We start from the raw sequence: 14664 nt of genomic DNA, 5'->3' as shown, positions 1-14664 counted from the left end.
CCTGTAGTGTTCCCTTCAGACACACATGAGTGCACACACACACACTGCACACTCACTGCCCCCTGGAAACAACCTCAGTGTTGGTAAATAAGGTCACATCCACTGGGTTGACTTTTGAAACAACAGGAACTGGAAGACAATGGCAAAACCTGCTGGGAATAAAACCCAGCCCCTACCAAGGTCTACAGAGCCCTCACGCCCTAGCCCTGGCTGCCTTTCCAACTTCACCTTCCACCCTTCTCCCCATGTTGCAGCCATCCTGGCCTCCTTTCTCGTCCCCAAACACGCCAAGGGCATCACCACCTCAGGCCCTTTGCACTGGAGAGATGTATATATTCACAACATAAAAAGGGTATGCGTGGAAGATAATGTACAAAAAATGAAAAGAGAAGTGATATTTGGGGAAATTAGCTGAACATTTTAAAACCCTTTCTCAAACTACTGAACACTGTACATGGTAGAAAACTATATAAAGAGGACATGCTTTCATATCGTTCTCACCTCATTTACTTGCTGTGTAGCTTTAGGCAAGCCATTTAGCCCTGCCAAGTTTCAAGTGTCCCGTCTGTAAAATTGCTATTGCATTCCCCTAGTCACAGGCTTGCTGTGAGGATCACAGAGGAAATGAGAAGAAAGGGCTTAAGCACAGTACTTGGCACAGAGGGGTGACCTCCATAAAGGTCACTGTCCCCCATCACAGTCTGTTTTGTTTCGCTTTGCACTGAGGTCACCCCCTCTACGCTTTCCAGAGTTAGGGACTCCCCTCAAAACCCTGTTGAACCTAGAACACAGGTAAGTTATAAATGCTGGAATCTGCTGCTTGTCAGGCTATCCCCACCCCAGCTCCTGGAAGGCAGGGCCCTGGTCTCACTCACATTTGGATCCCACCACACCTGGCTGAGTGCTGGGCACAGGGTCTCAGTGACGCTTAATGAATGAATGATTCACAGCCCAAGGCGGGAGCGGGGGCAGGGGTGGGGGATGGTGGTACTTAGATGTAGAGTTTTTATAGCATTTTTGGGCAGGAAAGGATCAGAAGGCTCACTGAGTTCAATCCCCTTTTTACAGAGGAAGAAATTCAGGCTCAGAGAGGGTAAGGAACTCACCGCAGGTCACTCAGCCAGGTAGGGTCAAGTGCCTGGCTCCCAGCCCACCGAGCCATGCCACTGCGTCCCTAGGGCAGGAGTCCTGGACCTTAACAACCAGCCCAGGTACTCTCTGGGCAAAGGTACAGGCTGGGGGAGGAGAGGGTTACAGAGTATCTCCTTCCAATCAGTGATTGTGCTAATCAATCAACTCAATTAAATCTCGAAGGCTTTAAAAAAGTAATAAACAAAAACAGCAGCAGAAAGTAATGACTAATAATCAAGTAAAATTGGATTACTTCCGTGCTGACTGGTTGTGGTGGGGAGGGAAGTGAGAAAGTTCACCGGAACGAGGGGAGAGAGAGAAATGGCAAGCTCAGCAACTTGGGGGCGTGGGAGGGGGTGAGGGTGGGCTGGGAGGATCTGCAGGGGCAGGATTCCAGAGCCCTCCGGAATGAAATCCACCGCCTGACACAGAACGATGTCCAGGCCCTGTTCTAAGTGCAGCACTTACTTCATCTTAGCAGCAGCCCTAAGAGGTCTGAACTATTACAGTCCCATAGGAAGGGTGGGGAACCTGAGAGGCAAAGTAATTTGGTCACAGAGCTGGTGTAGAGCCAGGATTAATTTCGACTCCCATGGTCTAACACCAGGGTTTGGTTCTTAAGGACATGCTGTATGCTTCCTGGGGGATGTGGTGCCTGGGGATGAAGCACATTTACCTCGCATAAAAAAAATTTCATTTACTACAAGTTTACTGAGTCAAACACAAGGACCCTGCCCCTAATCTCAGCAGCTCATAGCAGCTACAAACAAGTGAACGCTGACAGTAAAGTGTCCAGTAGCGTTCTGATAGAGTCACACATGCCTATGCACGGGGACTCCTGAAGCAGAGAGGAAGGGTGTCTAACCTTCCTCAGGGGAAAGTGGGTCAGGGAAGCCTTCCTGGAGGCGGTCTCCTCTAGGCTGTCTTCAAGGACAAGGTGTTCGCTAGGCCAATAAGGAAAGGGGGTGTGGAATGGCCTCTAGGTAACGGGACCACCACGTGCAAGTCACAGATGGGAAACAGCAGTATACATCGCGAAATCGGAATCTGGAAAGTCTAGGACAGGGGCAAATGAGGGCACGACAGGAGATCTGGATGGAGAGGTGGGCAGGGGCTCGTTCCAGAAAATCCCTGGGGGCTACGTTAGGGCGTCTGGACCTCTGAGCTTTTGCGGGGCGGCTGCGGGGCTCTGGAGCATCTGCTGGGCTGGTGCATCACACCCACAGCGCGTGAGGCGGGTCTGTCCCCCCCGCTGCGGTTCGAGCTGGGCGCCTTAGCTGTGCAGCGCAGCCTTGACACAGCGGTTGGCGGTCCTCCTGCCGGCACCTCAGGGCAGACGCTTCTCATTTCCGTCAAGGAAACTGAGGCTCCACGAGGTAAAATGCCCGTCACGCGGCAGGCGTAGAACGAAGACCTTCTGCCTCACAGTCCTGTCCCCTTTTTTCTCCCACCCCCTTTCTCTGCAGTACAAATGCATTAGCAAAGCCAGCTATTTAAAGGAACCCCGCAGCTAATCCTTGTGTAAGCAGAAAATCTTTAAGCAAAGCTAATAATCGCCCCGTAATCCAGCTGTTACATAATTGTGGGTTTTACACTTCAGCGTCAGGGCTGAGGTCTTCTGGTCCCTACAGAATGTGGGGAGAGGGAGCCTAGCCCTTTACCCCATGCACTTCCCAGTCCCCCCCAAACAGCTTGGACTGCGATTGACTCCCCTGTTCTCATTCTCCCCTAGAGAAATTAGATTCAGAATGGAGATAAAAGAGAACCAAGATCTCGATTTAAAGCTGGTAAAGGGAAGGGGAAAAAATGCAAAATCACATTTATTGAGCGTTTCTTGTATGCCTATCATTACACTAATTCTGTTCTTTAAAAGCTCTGTTATGTAAACAGAATTATAATTTAAATAATATTAGCTATTAAGTAATAGTAAATAACAGTATAATACTATAAGAACAGTACTATTCTTATATTTTGGTTGGGGTAACTTGTACAGAGTAGATGAGTAATATATGAAAGTTTACCTAGGTAGTATTACTAATAATTGCTAATATTTATTGAGACGTTACCATGGGCCAGGTGCCATGCCATCATACCATTCAGACCTCCCAAGAACCTTATGAGGTTGGCACCAGTACCATCTGGAATAAGCTGGGCGCTGACCCTGGGTTCTGAAGCCACACTTACTTTACAGCCTACACTGCCACTTGCACACATTTCTTCCCTCCTCCACACACATACAAGTGCCTGGTAGGGAAGGGGACAGAAGGAGGCCGCCCACCATATCCTGATACAACAGACAAGGATTCACTCAAGGCGGTCTCATGAGGGCTGTCGAGTTGAAGGAGTCTCCCACCAAGATGCCCTTGCAAGTTTCCATCCTGTTTTGAAGATTCTTGGGTAAAAGTGGACCAAATGACAGCACATGAGTGGACTCAAGAGAAGAGCTGGAGAAGTAAAAATCCAAGGGTTTAGCTTTAAGCAGTCCCCTCTCTTTTCAGGACTGACACATGATTCCATGAAAAGACTCCAGGATTTAAAGCCAGACCATTGACAATTTGGATCCTGGCCCTGCCACTCACCAACTGGCATTTTACCAATCTGAGCCTCAATTTCTCCATCTGTGAAATGAGACACCCAGGCTCCCTTGCAGGTTTGCTGGAGGCATTAAGAAAGCTCTGTATGCCCATGGAAAATCTGAGAAAACATAAGATGCATAGAAAACTTGGTAACAATGGTTACTTTGGGAAGGCTGTCTGTGGAACCAAGGATTACGGGAGAAAGAATAACTTACCAGTCATTGCCTATACTCTCAAACTCTTTGACTTTTTTGGTTATACATGTGAATATTACTTTAAAAAAATTTGTAAAATGAAAAAAAGATACATATAGGGGCTTAATAACTTGGCAAGCAATGCAAGTCCCTTTAAAAGTTTGCTTCATTCTCCTGGACTGGCTAAAACCATCAAAAATGCACACCCTTGGCAATGCTGGGTACGGCTACACCCAGGACCTGTGCAGAAAGCACCTCTTTCATTTCCTCAGCCTTCCCACCATCTCCCTGCCTCGTCTCCCCCAAACCCTCTCCCCAAAGGAGCCCCCTCAGCTTGTTTGGCTAATGTATTCGCAAACCAAATTAGGGGCCCTGGCTCCCAGGGAGGTCCCCAAGCCAGTTGCTAGATGCAGGGAATTAGATACCATCTAGTGTTCAAATCCGATTAGGTCCCCCCCACTCCCACCCAACATGCAAAAGCCCACTTTCTAATCAATTTTACAAAGGGCCCTCTGCAGATATACACTAATGGTATTGAGCTGAGATCTTTAAACCAAGTCTGCAAGAAGTCTGCAGAGATAAAATGTACACACTGTACGAAGGAGGAGGCCTGTCGCCACAGTGTCCTGCCCCTCAAAGAGAGGGGCAGGGGTGCAGGGGGACTGTCCGCTGCAGACAAATGCCATTCCTGCTCTAGGGATACCAGCCTCAACACTCTTTCTCCTCCCAGACTGAACCCTCACCCCAACTCCTTCCCCTTAAGGTTCCTTTTCACTTAACCTTTACACACTAGAGCCCAACAAGTGATCCAGAGATTACTATGTTATTTCCCGTCTCCTAATTCTTGGTCCCCTAACAGCCTCCCCACAGTAACCCCTGCTACCAAGTTTTTTTGTGAATCTTGTATCTTTTCACAGATTTTCCATGTGCATTCATGCATAGCTTTCTTAATCCCTCCAGGAAACCTGCAAGAGAAGCCTGGGTATCCCATTTTACAGATGGAGAAACCGAGGCTCAGACTGATTAAGTACCAGTTGGTGAGTGGTTTAACACCTGGCTCTACCACTTACTACCTGCATGGCCTGGAGCATTAACTTAACCTCTCTGGGCCTCGGGCTATGCAACTGTATAATGGGAGTGATAGCAATCTCCAAGGGTTAAAGAGATTGCTCTCACTCCCATTATACATTGGCATCGCCTGAGGGTTAAGAGCATGTGTAAGAACACTGCCTGGTTGGGACTCAGTGTTTAATAAAAGTTATTCTCTCCTCTACACTGCCACTCACACCAAATTTCTTGGCACTCCCCGAATATTTTATGACTCTCACACCTTTGTCTGGAATGCCTTTTCCCTTGTCCTTCGAGGAGAAGCCTTCCCTTGCGCCATTCTCACTCCCTCCTCAACGTCCCCCTGCACCTCTCTCTTCAGCAGAGATTTACTGGGTGTCTGCTGCGTGTAGCACCGTGCATTCAATGGCTGCTTGCTGCTCTGTAAGTGCTTGTGCCTTGGGCCATCATTTATTGGTTAAGTTCCTTGAGGACACGGACTGTCTTATTCATCTTGGTGTCCTCATAGAAGGTGCCTAATACATTTTTGTGGAATGAACAAAAGAATGAGTCAGTGGGGCTTCCTTGGTGGCGCAGTGGTTAAGAATCCGCCTGCCAATGCAGGGGACATGGGTTCAAGCCCTGGTCTGGGAAGATCCCACATGTCGCAGAGCAGCTAAGCCCGTGTGCCACAACTACTGAGCCCGCGTGCCACAACTACTGAGCCCGCGTGCCTAGAGCCCATGCTCCACAACAAGAGAAACCACCGCAATGAGAAGCCCGCGCACCGCAACGAAGAGTAGCCCCCGCTCGCCACAACTAGAGAAAGCCCATGCACACAGTAACAAAGACACAATGCAGCCAAAAATAAATATAAATAAATAAATTTATATATATAAAAAAAAGAACGAATCAATGAGTGAGGCCAGAGTTCTGGCAACGGCCACCTGCACTCCTTTTGGGCCAAGTCCCGATGGCCCCTCAAACCGGCCTCATGACTCGGGGGTCCCAAGTCTGCTCTGCAGATGTGAGTAACTGTGGCCAGATACCCTGTCCTCGAAGATTACTGGTGCATCTGTGACCTGCACACCATGTGCTGCCTGGTGTCTGTCAGAGGGCTGGGCAGCCAGGACCCCCAGTCCAGTGGCAATAGTCACCCAGCCAGGGGCTGCACCAGAGGAATTCACGGGCGCTTTGCACAGGCAGATCAGGCTGGGAGGATCTGTCCTGCTTCAGAGAAGCAGCCAATCAGCTGTCTCCATCCACACTGGGCTCATTAGCTGTGGGCCGTTCAGCTTCCGATGCCAGCAATTCTGTGCCTCGTGCCAAGGGCTTCAGGCAGTAACCGGTTACCTCTGACCTCCTGGGGGCACCCAGACCTGCTCCTCCAAGACAGTTCAGCCCCTATCAATGTTCAGTGGCCTGGCTGGCCCCGCAGGACCTGGTGTGCGCCCTGAGCTGCCTGTGTGGTTGGCAGCTCCCAAATCCTCTGGTCTAAAAAGAAGAAATAGGCAAACCAGAACTCCAGCACCCAGGGGTACCAAGCCAGAGTCACGGTTCTCAGTGCAGGCTCCTGGGACCTTCAGAGGGGCAGCCCCATTCCCGCCTGCCACCAACTTTGGAACCATGGGCTCTGGGGTCACGCTGCATTCCAGCTTGAGACAGCCCAGGGGCTCTGGGATCTTGTCTTGATCTGCGAAATGAAGCGACAGTTACAACTAGTGCTCGGTGAGGGCTTCTCGCAGTGTGGTCTGGTGACCCGCAGCATCAGTATCACCCAGAAAGTTTGTTCAATTCAGATGCCAGGGCTCTGCCCCAGACCCATGGAATCAGAATCTCTGGGTGTGAGGCGTCAACCTGCACTTCAACACGTTCTCCAAGCGACTGTTACCAAGATGGAAGTTTGAGAACTGCTGTCCTGTGAGCCACGTAGTGAACACCTGGAAAGCCCTCTGCAAACAGAAAATGTGCTCTGACTCCTGGGGCCCCTGGCACATCAGTTTATCATTTGAAGAGTGCATCTCTTCTTACCTGATTCTCCTAACAGCCACTGGAGGCAGGCAGACAAAGATCATTCATTCGCTCATTGATGGAGCCAACAAGCATTTACCATGTGGAGTTATTAGGTGCCAGACACTGTCCAAGGAGCTGGAGACGCCGCCATGAACAAAACACAGTCCCACTCAGGAAAAGGGTCCAGACAGACCACACGCAAGTAAATAAACTAATGCACGACAGTGGACACTCCCTACTTCCTTGTCCTGATTTATCTGTCTTCATAGTATTAATGGCTTCTTAACACTGCATCATATATTGGAGAAGGATGAGGTACCATTTTAACTAAGATGACATTTGAGTAGGGTCTTGACTGAAGAGAGGGAGGGAGTTAAATGGCCGTCTGGAAGCTTGGAGGAGAAGCACCCCAGGCAACAGAACAAGGCTTCAATGCCTTTTTACAGATGAGATCAACTAACAATCAGAGAAGACTCCAGAACACAGCCCTGACTCTTAGCCCTAGCTCCACCCCAGCTGGCTCTCAGAGACCCTGGGCTTCTCCAGCCATCACCTTCCCCTTCCCCACCTCCCCCTCCTGCCCCTTCCCTACCCTGTAACTCCCAAGGGTGGAACAGGGTCGGTTTGTCCACTCAGCTCTATATACACAGAGCCTCTGGCCTGTGAATTTTTTCAAAGACCTTCATATGTTTGAAATATGCAAAATATTATTAATCCCCAAATATGAAAAGGAAAAAAATGCAAAATCAAAAAATTTTTAATGTTTAATTAAATGTCCACAAAGCATAACATGATGTCAACTTGCATCTTTAATGATTTATTCATAAACATTTCATCACATCTGAAAATAATCGGTAGGTTAGATTGTTTTTTTTTTGTAAGAATATCTGAGTTGGCTTAATGATTTCCAAGAAATCAGAGTCTATTGTAAATTCAATGAGTTATTTGCATCCCTGAAATTCCAAATGTTTTTCAACCTTTCCAAGTAATTTTTACAATAAAAATTATATTAACGAGGCATTTAATATGAATGCTTTGATATGGATTTGTGAAGATCTCAAACAGCCTTGGCTGGGAGCGTGCAAGGCTCTGTGCTAAGCTGTGAGAGCAGCAGCAGGGGCAATGGCTCCAAACCAGGCTCAGTGCCCAGTGCCCCAGGATCAGGGCTCCCGGAGCTTGGGCAGAAAGTGGCAATGCAGCCCAAGGGCCAGCGCTGTAGACAGAATGAAGGGCCTGCCCAGCAAGAGGTAGTCTGTGAGGCAGGGCACAGCCGTTCTGTCCCACTCTAACTACGCCCAGGGGTAGCAGGGCCAACCTCTGCCCTGTGGGGGTCCATCCGTCACAGGAGAAGGGCCTGGCTTCCTGGGTAGCTGCTCTCCCAGGCAGGTAGTGAGCACAGGGTGGAATAAGATGCAAGCCCAGGAGAGAGGAAATCAGAGTGGGAGGGGTCGCTGCCGAGGTCCCACAGTGACACGTCAAAGGCGGAGGGAAGGCTTGGCAGAGAAGAAGAGCTAAATTAACCTTGGTTTACCAACCTGACCAAAGCAGGCCCTTGGAGATTCTGGGCTTTGTCCACTTCCCTCTCCCCTCTGGGATCTGTTTGCTGAAGTTCACAGAGCCTCACCCCCAGGTTCACTAGGAAAAACTGCCGGGAAAACTCTACCCTCTTCTGATCATGCCCATAAACTCAGCATCCAAGCTCCCAAACCACCTCAAAAGGAAACTTAGAAGGCAGCTCATCCCACCCTCTGGGCGCTGGGCCGTCTTCCAAAAGGTATTAATATTCAAAAAAATATTAGTCTGATTACTACTACACTCATTTATCATCTCTCGGTTAGTGACCAACTTGGCCAACAAACCAGCTCATATGCTTGGTTCCAAATGACTTTTGTCTCTTAGAAAAAAAGGTAAAAATCGTCATTAAGGATATTCAAGAGGCTGGGCTGAAGCCAGAGATGACTCTGAGCACCAGGGACCTGGAGGGGAAACTGAGCAAGAGGGAGGGGGAAGAGGAGACGAGGGAGGGGGAGGAGGAGTAGGGGGAGGGAAGGGGAGATGAGGGGGAGGGGAGGGGGAAAAGGAGGGGGAAGGGAGGGAAGGAGGGGAAGGGGAGGGGGAAAGGAGGGGGAAGGGAAGGGGAGATGAGGGGGAGGGGAGGGGGAAAAGGAGGGGGAGGGGAGGGAAGGAGGAGAAGGGGAGGGGGAAAAGGTGGGGGTAGGGAAGGGGAGATGAGGGGAGGGGAGGGGGAAAAGGAGGGGGAGGGGAAGGAGGGGGAGGGGAAGGAGGGGGAGGGGAGGGGGAAAAGGAGGGGGAAGGGAGGGAAGGAGGGGGAGGGGGAAAGGAGGGGGAAGAGAGGGAGGGGACAGAGAAAGGAGGGGGAGTGGCAGGGGGAGGAGAGGAGAGGAGGAGGTGGGGGAGAGGAGGAGGGAGAGGGAGGGGGCACAGAAGAGAGGAGAAGGGGAGGGTGAGAGGGAAGGGTAGAGGGAGGGGAAGAAGGGAGAACTGGAAGGGAAGGAGGAAGGGGAGGGAGAAGGAGGGGAAGGGGAGGAGGAGGAAGGGAGGGAGAGGGTGGGGGGGAGAGAGAAGAGAGAGAAGGGAAGAAGGGAGGATAGGAGAGGAGAGGGGAGGGGAGGGGTGGGGAGGGGAAAGGAGAGGGGAAGGGGAAGAAGGCTGAAAGAGCTAACTGAAGTTTCCGAAGGGCTCTGCTGAAGGGGTGCAGTTCACATGAAGGTGTAAATTTCAGGACAATTTACTAAAAGATTATACCTAGTGGTCTGTCCATTCATCCATTCATTCATTCATAATATTTTTTGGGTACTTCAGTGCTCTGGACACTCCCTGGCAGTGAAAATAAGGTCTGTGACCTCAGGCAGCTTTTATTCTCTTGGGAGGGACAGATGATTAACAAGGATATAATACAATATAATACATACTTATAATATAATTGAAATAACTTAAAGTACTGTGTGATGCAGGAACACATTTATGTGTGGTGTGTACGCAAGTACGCAGACACACTCCTGTGGGCACCTCTGTGGCAGGAGCCAGCCCCTCCCTGATGGGCACCGACTGCTGCAGACAGACATGGTCACACACGCATGCACACACACCGCCCCTCCTCTGTGGAATACCCTTGTGCCAAATCGGACGCAGCTGCCTTGCTCACCTAGCAGATAGGCAGACAGCACGCCAGATATTTGGGAGCACCCAGCGTGTCCAAGCCAGGCCTATGATTGGACCAGACGTCGTGCTCCCGGTTAGCAGGACCTTGCTGCCTGTTACCACCTCAGCCCACTGGCGCTCTCAGGGATCATCTCCAAGGGCACCAGGCCGTTCCTGCACCAAGTGAAACACACAGCTGAGCAGGGTCTGTCTGTCACCAGCAAGGGGGACCGTGGGCCAGGACATCCTAAGCTGATGCTCTTCTGCCTTTCCCTCTGGAACATGAGCACATTTTACAAACACAGTCTCTCTTCCCTAACTGGCATTATCTTCCTCCCCTTCCCTAATCTCTCCAATTTTCTCTTTTGCCATCAATAGACGGATTTCAAACTACATGCCTGTGAGAACTTTGCTTCCTTTGTTCCTAAAGGTTTCCCAGTCACACATTGCAAATCAGGGTAGCACGGTGGTAAAGGGCATGGTTCTGGAGCCCATGGGCTCCAGAACCCATGTTCAAATACTGACTTCCCATTTGCTAGAAAGTAATGGAAACTCTGTGCCTATTTCTCTCTTTTTTTTGTCTGCGCCACGTGGCATACGGGATCTTAGTTCTCCAACCAGGGATTGAACCCGTGCCCCCTGCAGTGGAAGTGCGGAGCCCTAACCACTGGACTGCCAGGGAATTCCCACCGTGCCTATTTCTTTATCTGTAAAATGAGATACCAGTTCCTAACTCAAAGGGTGGTTGGAACAATTAAATGAGATCATGCATATAAATAAGGCACTTAGCACCAAGCCAGCACTGAGTAAGTACCTAAGAAAAGCCACCTAAATAAGAACTCTCAGAAAGTTCTCTCCTAAGTCGTTTTACTTTTGGTTGCAGTTTGACCACGATAGTGCATGAAATCTTCTACACGCACAATAGCCCCAATCATGGACAGGCCACCTTTGTGCCAGCTCAGCATGGGGGAGAGCAGGGAAGAGAAGCCCAAGAAGCCAAATCAAATACTTGCAGGGAGGCAGTTATGGCAGAGGAAGTTCTGAGGACCAGTGATGTCTCAGCTAATGTCTCCAGGGCAGTGTTTCCCACTGCCTGGTCCACAGAATCTAGTTACCTGAGATTTTAACAGGTATCTTGTCTGTTCCCCACACCACCTCCACAAAAATAAAAGAAAGAAAAAAATCATTGTCAAATAAATAAGCAAAACACTTGGGCGAACAAGTCAAATAGGTTTTTTTAACTGCAGAACTTCTCCGAACCTTTAATATACTAACACACACTGGAAGGTGTGAGACACAGCTATAGTACACAGAGTATCCCAAGTTCATCTGACCACATGATGGTTAATTTTATGTGTCAACTTTACTGGACAACAAGGTGCTCAGATATTTGGTCAAACATTTTTCTGGCTGTTTCTGTGAGGGCGTTTCTGGATGAGATTAACATTTGAATTAGGACACTGAGTAAAGCAGATTGTCCTCCCTTATGTGGGTGGGCCTCGCCCAATCAGTTGAAGGTCTGCATAGAACAAAAAGGGCCTCTCCCAAGTACGAGAGAACTCTTCCTGCCTGACTGCTTTCAAACTGGGACATCAGCTTTTGCCTGCCTTTAAACTCAAACTGAAACAGCAGCTCTTCCTGGGTGTCCAGTCTGTCGGCATTTGGACTGGAACGACACCATCAGCTCTCCTGGTTCTCAGGCCTTTGGACTAGCTGACTGACCCGCAGGTCCTGGGATTTGCCAGCGTCTGTAATTGCATGAGCCAATTCCTTAAAATCTCTCTCTATATACATATATATGTGTGTGTGTATGTGTATCTATATGTGTGATACACACACACACACACACACACACACACACACACCCTCCCTATTTGTTCTGATTCTCTGGAGAACCCTGACTAATACAGCCACAGAAACCTTTTTTCCCCCCGAGAGCATCTTGCCGTCCCTAAGTTCCACGAATGCTTCAAGGAGCGCTGTAGCTGAGGGTCAGAATCGAAGAGCGCTGTAGGATCTGCTCCCACCCACTGCCCAGAAAGTGGAGCCAACCCCAACCTAAATCCTGGGGTGCTCTCTGAAGTAATGTGTCACTGTGGTCACTATTCATCATGGCCCTTTAATCTGAAGTCTTCCAGGCTGGAAAGGCTGGAGTGGGGATTAAGAAGACATGCTCTTTCACGGATGACAATTCCCAGTCTGTTTCAGATTTTCCTTCATTGTTCCCTTCTCCTTTGACGCAAGGAGTTGCTTGCTTTTCTCCTCTCGATCCTCCCACGTGAATATCTGGGGCTATGCTGGCCTCAACAGTGGCCTGGCCCTGAACTGCCATTACCACAAAGGGTAACAGGAGCCTTTCTTCTCAGACACGCAGCTGCTGATGCCTCGCAGGAGGCCAGACCTTCGGGCGGAATCCAGGGAGGGTGAAGACAGCGTTCTCAGCAGCACTTGGCCAAAGCCGAGAAGAACTCTCCTCTCTCTGTGACTTCTAGTCAGCTGCCCTTTGAACAGCACAAAGGGCAGAGCTTCAAGGGGGAAGAAGATTCCTGGGTGGACGGAGCCCCATCTCGTAGGAGCCTCCACTTGAAAAACATCAGGTGCGAGCACTAGTTCCCCGTGTCTGCACTTGCTGCCCCAGGTTCCCTGCAGAGCCCGTGGTCCAGCCTGAGGACAGCTGGTGTCTGGGTTCTGTGTTCTAGGCCAGTGGGTCCCCATCTTTCAGTCTCACAGAATGAACCTCACTCTACCCCACTACCACCAAATTTGGGAATCAGTACAAGGTTAACTATTTTGTCAGGTAAGAATGTTAATGAAAAAAAAAAAAAAGAACCTAGTATGACCATCATTTCATAAAAGAAGAGCCATTTAAAAATAAAAATCTCACAATAAGGACAATCTTGCCCTTGAAGTGAACGCTTTTGGGAGGTTCGTGGTACTGCTCCTTTCCCATTCTGTTCTGATCTCTAACGGTCTTCAGACCAGCATTTGAGGTCCACCTGCCACTATTCAGGGTTCTCTGCCCCCGTACTCTGCCTTTCTCCCCAGGTTATGTTCTTGGCTTGCTATCTTCTTATTCAAAACTTCCGAATTTCTACGTCTCCCAGAACGGTTTCTCTGGAAGTTTTCCCAGAAGCAAAATGCCAGGGGATGGCAGTACCAGCAAAGGGGAATGAAGTGCCCATTTTTAGGGCTCCCACTGCCAGGCTAATTCTCAAGAGCAAATGATGTCCTGGGGGTCGGGAGGGGCTGAGTGTCCTTTTTCCCTTTTGCCTCCCGCTAGACTCTCCAAAGCTCCGGCTCATTTGGCCTTCCTGGCTGAAGCAGCATGGGTTCTGCTGCGTAATTTGCAGGTTTGGCTGGTAAAACGAGAAAGTTATAGGCATCTTGCTGGGCCGTTACTTATTCTGCATGGAGCAGGGACTGAGACTGACCCGTGGCTGCCACAATTACCCAAGTTCCCCTGGATGCCAGCATGAGCCCCCCGTCCCTCCCCCGCCCCGCCCCAAGTCTGCTCTGCCAACGGGGGCAGCTCGTCAGGAGCAACGGAGTGTGACTGTGAAGTCAGGAGACCAATTGTGACCAACCGATATTTATACACCTGGAGAGTGCTGTCCCCTTCCACGTGGTCACCTTGGGCATCCCTTCCCAGTTCCCAGCGATGCTGTCTTTGGTCAAAGCCTTTTTGAAACTCCTCTTGGGAACTGCCTTGAGAGCTAGATTACCTGAGAGAGAGTCACATCCTCACTTTTCCTTGTAATCAAGAATCGCTTTGTCACCCAGCTAATTCCGTACACTTGCCTCCATATGACCTTGGCTACATTAAAAATGAAATCACCCCCGTAGGAAGAAGACTCGCCACCAGCGGGCAAATTCAGAGAAGATGATGCAGACTGTGGGGCCCACCAAGGAGGGGTGGGGATGGAGGCACTGCTAGGCTGTGCCTCCCAGGGAGTCGCATCTCACCGTTGTTGGAGACTTGATTTCACCTAACCCTCGCATGTACCCAGTGAGCTGGGGTGATATTATCCGCATTATACAGATGCGAAAATGGAGGCTCAGAGGCTGACTAGTTAAGATGACAGATCTACCAAAGGGGCTGAGCTAGGGCCTCAGACTCCACCACAGGGAACTTCCTGTTGGACTGGCCAAAGCATTCCACCTGTTTAAATCGGGATGTGAGTACTGATTTAAAAACAAGCAAAAAACAACCAGCCAGCCAACACATCATCCAGTTTCCTCCCCTTGCACACAGCCATGTGACCATTTCCTTCAAATTATCAGCATCTACTGTTTGGACCCCTCTGCAAAGAGAACAGACCGGAGACAGGTGACAAGGAGGGGCCTGGTGGTAACTTTGGTCCCCAACCTCTGACTTCAACAAGACACTCTGGGGCCTCACGGTCTTGATCTGGAAAAGGAGGATTAGAATAATCCCTCACTCACCTACGGAACTGCGTCTCTTCTGTTTCCCCATATATTCCCTCAACAAGAGAGCAGAGACTGATCTCTACGATATGCAGGATGGCAGTGGAGAGACTGAG

General features: G+C 49.8%; 1 protein-coding gene across 2 annotated transcripts in view; it reads right to left on the bottom strand.

Annotated features, from left to right (window-relative positions):
* Positions 1 to 14664, bottom strand: part of ESRRB (estrogen related receptor beta) — a 106603-nt gene that overhangs the window by 69945 nt on the left and 21994 nt on the right. Inside the window, exon 1 of one of the 2 annotated variants that reach the window (XM_004262265.2) lies at positions 6399 to 6429. The exons of the other annotated variant lie outside the window; for it this stretch is intronic. The gene's annotated coding sequence lies outside the window, so the exon portion shown is untranslated. Of the gene's footprint in view, positions 1 to 6398; positions 6430 to 14664 lie in introns of those variants that run through there. 2 annotated transcript variants of the gene reach the window in all.

This window comes from Orcinus orca, chromosome 2 (assembly GCF_937001465.1).
Source record: "Orcinus orca chromosome 2, mOrcOrc1.1, whole genome shotgun sequence".
Classification (NCBI taxonomy): Eukaryota; Metazoa; Chordata; class Mammalia; order Artiodactyla; family Delphinidae; genus Orcinus; species Orcinus orca.
The sequence above is the reverse complement of the archived record's forward strand: the minus strand, read 5'-3'. Positions and strand labels throughout refer to the sequence as shown.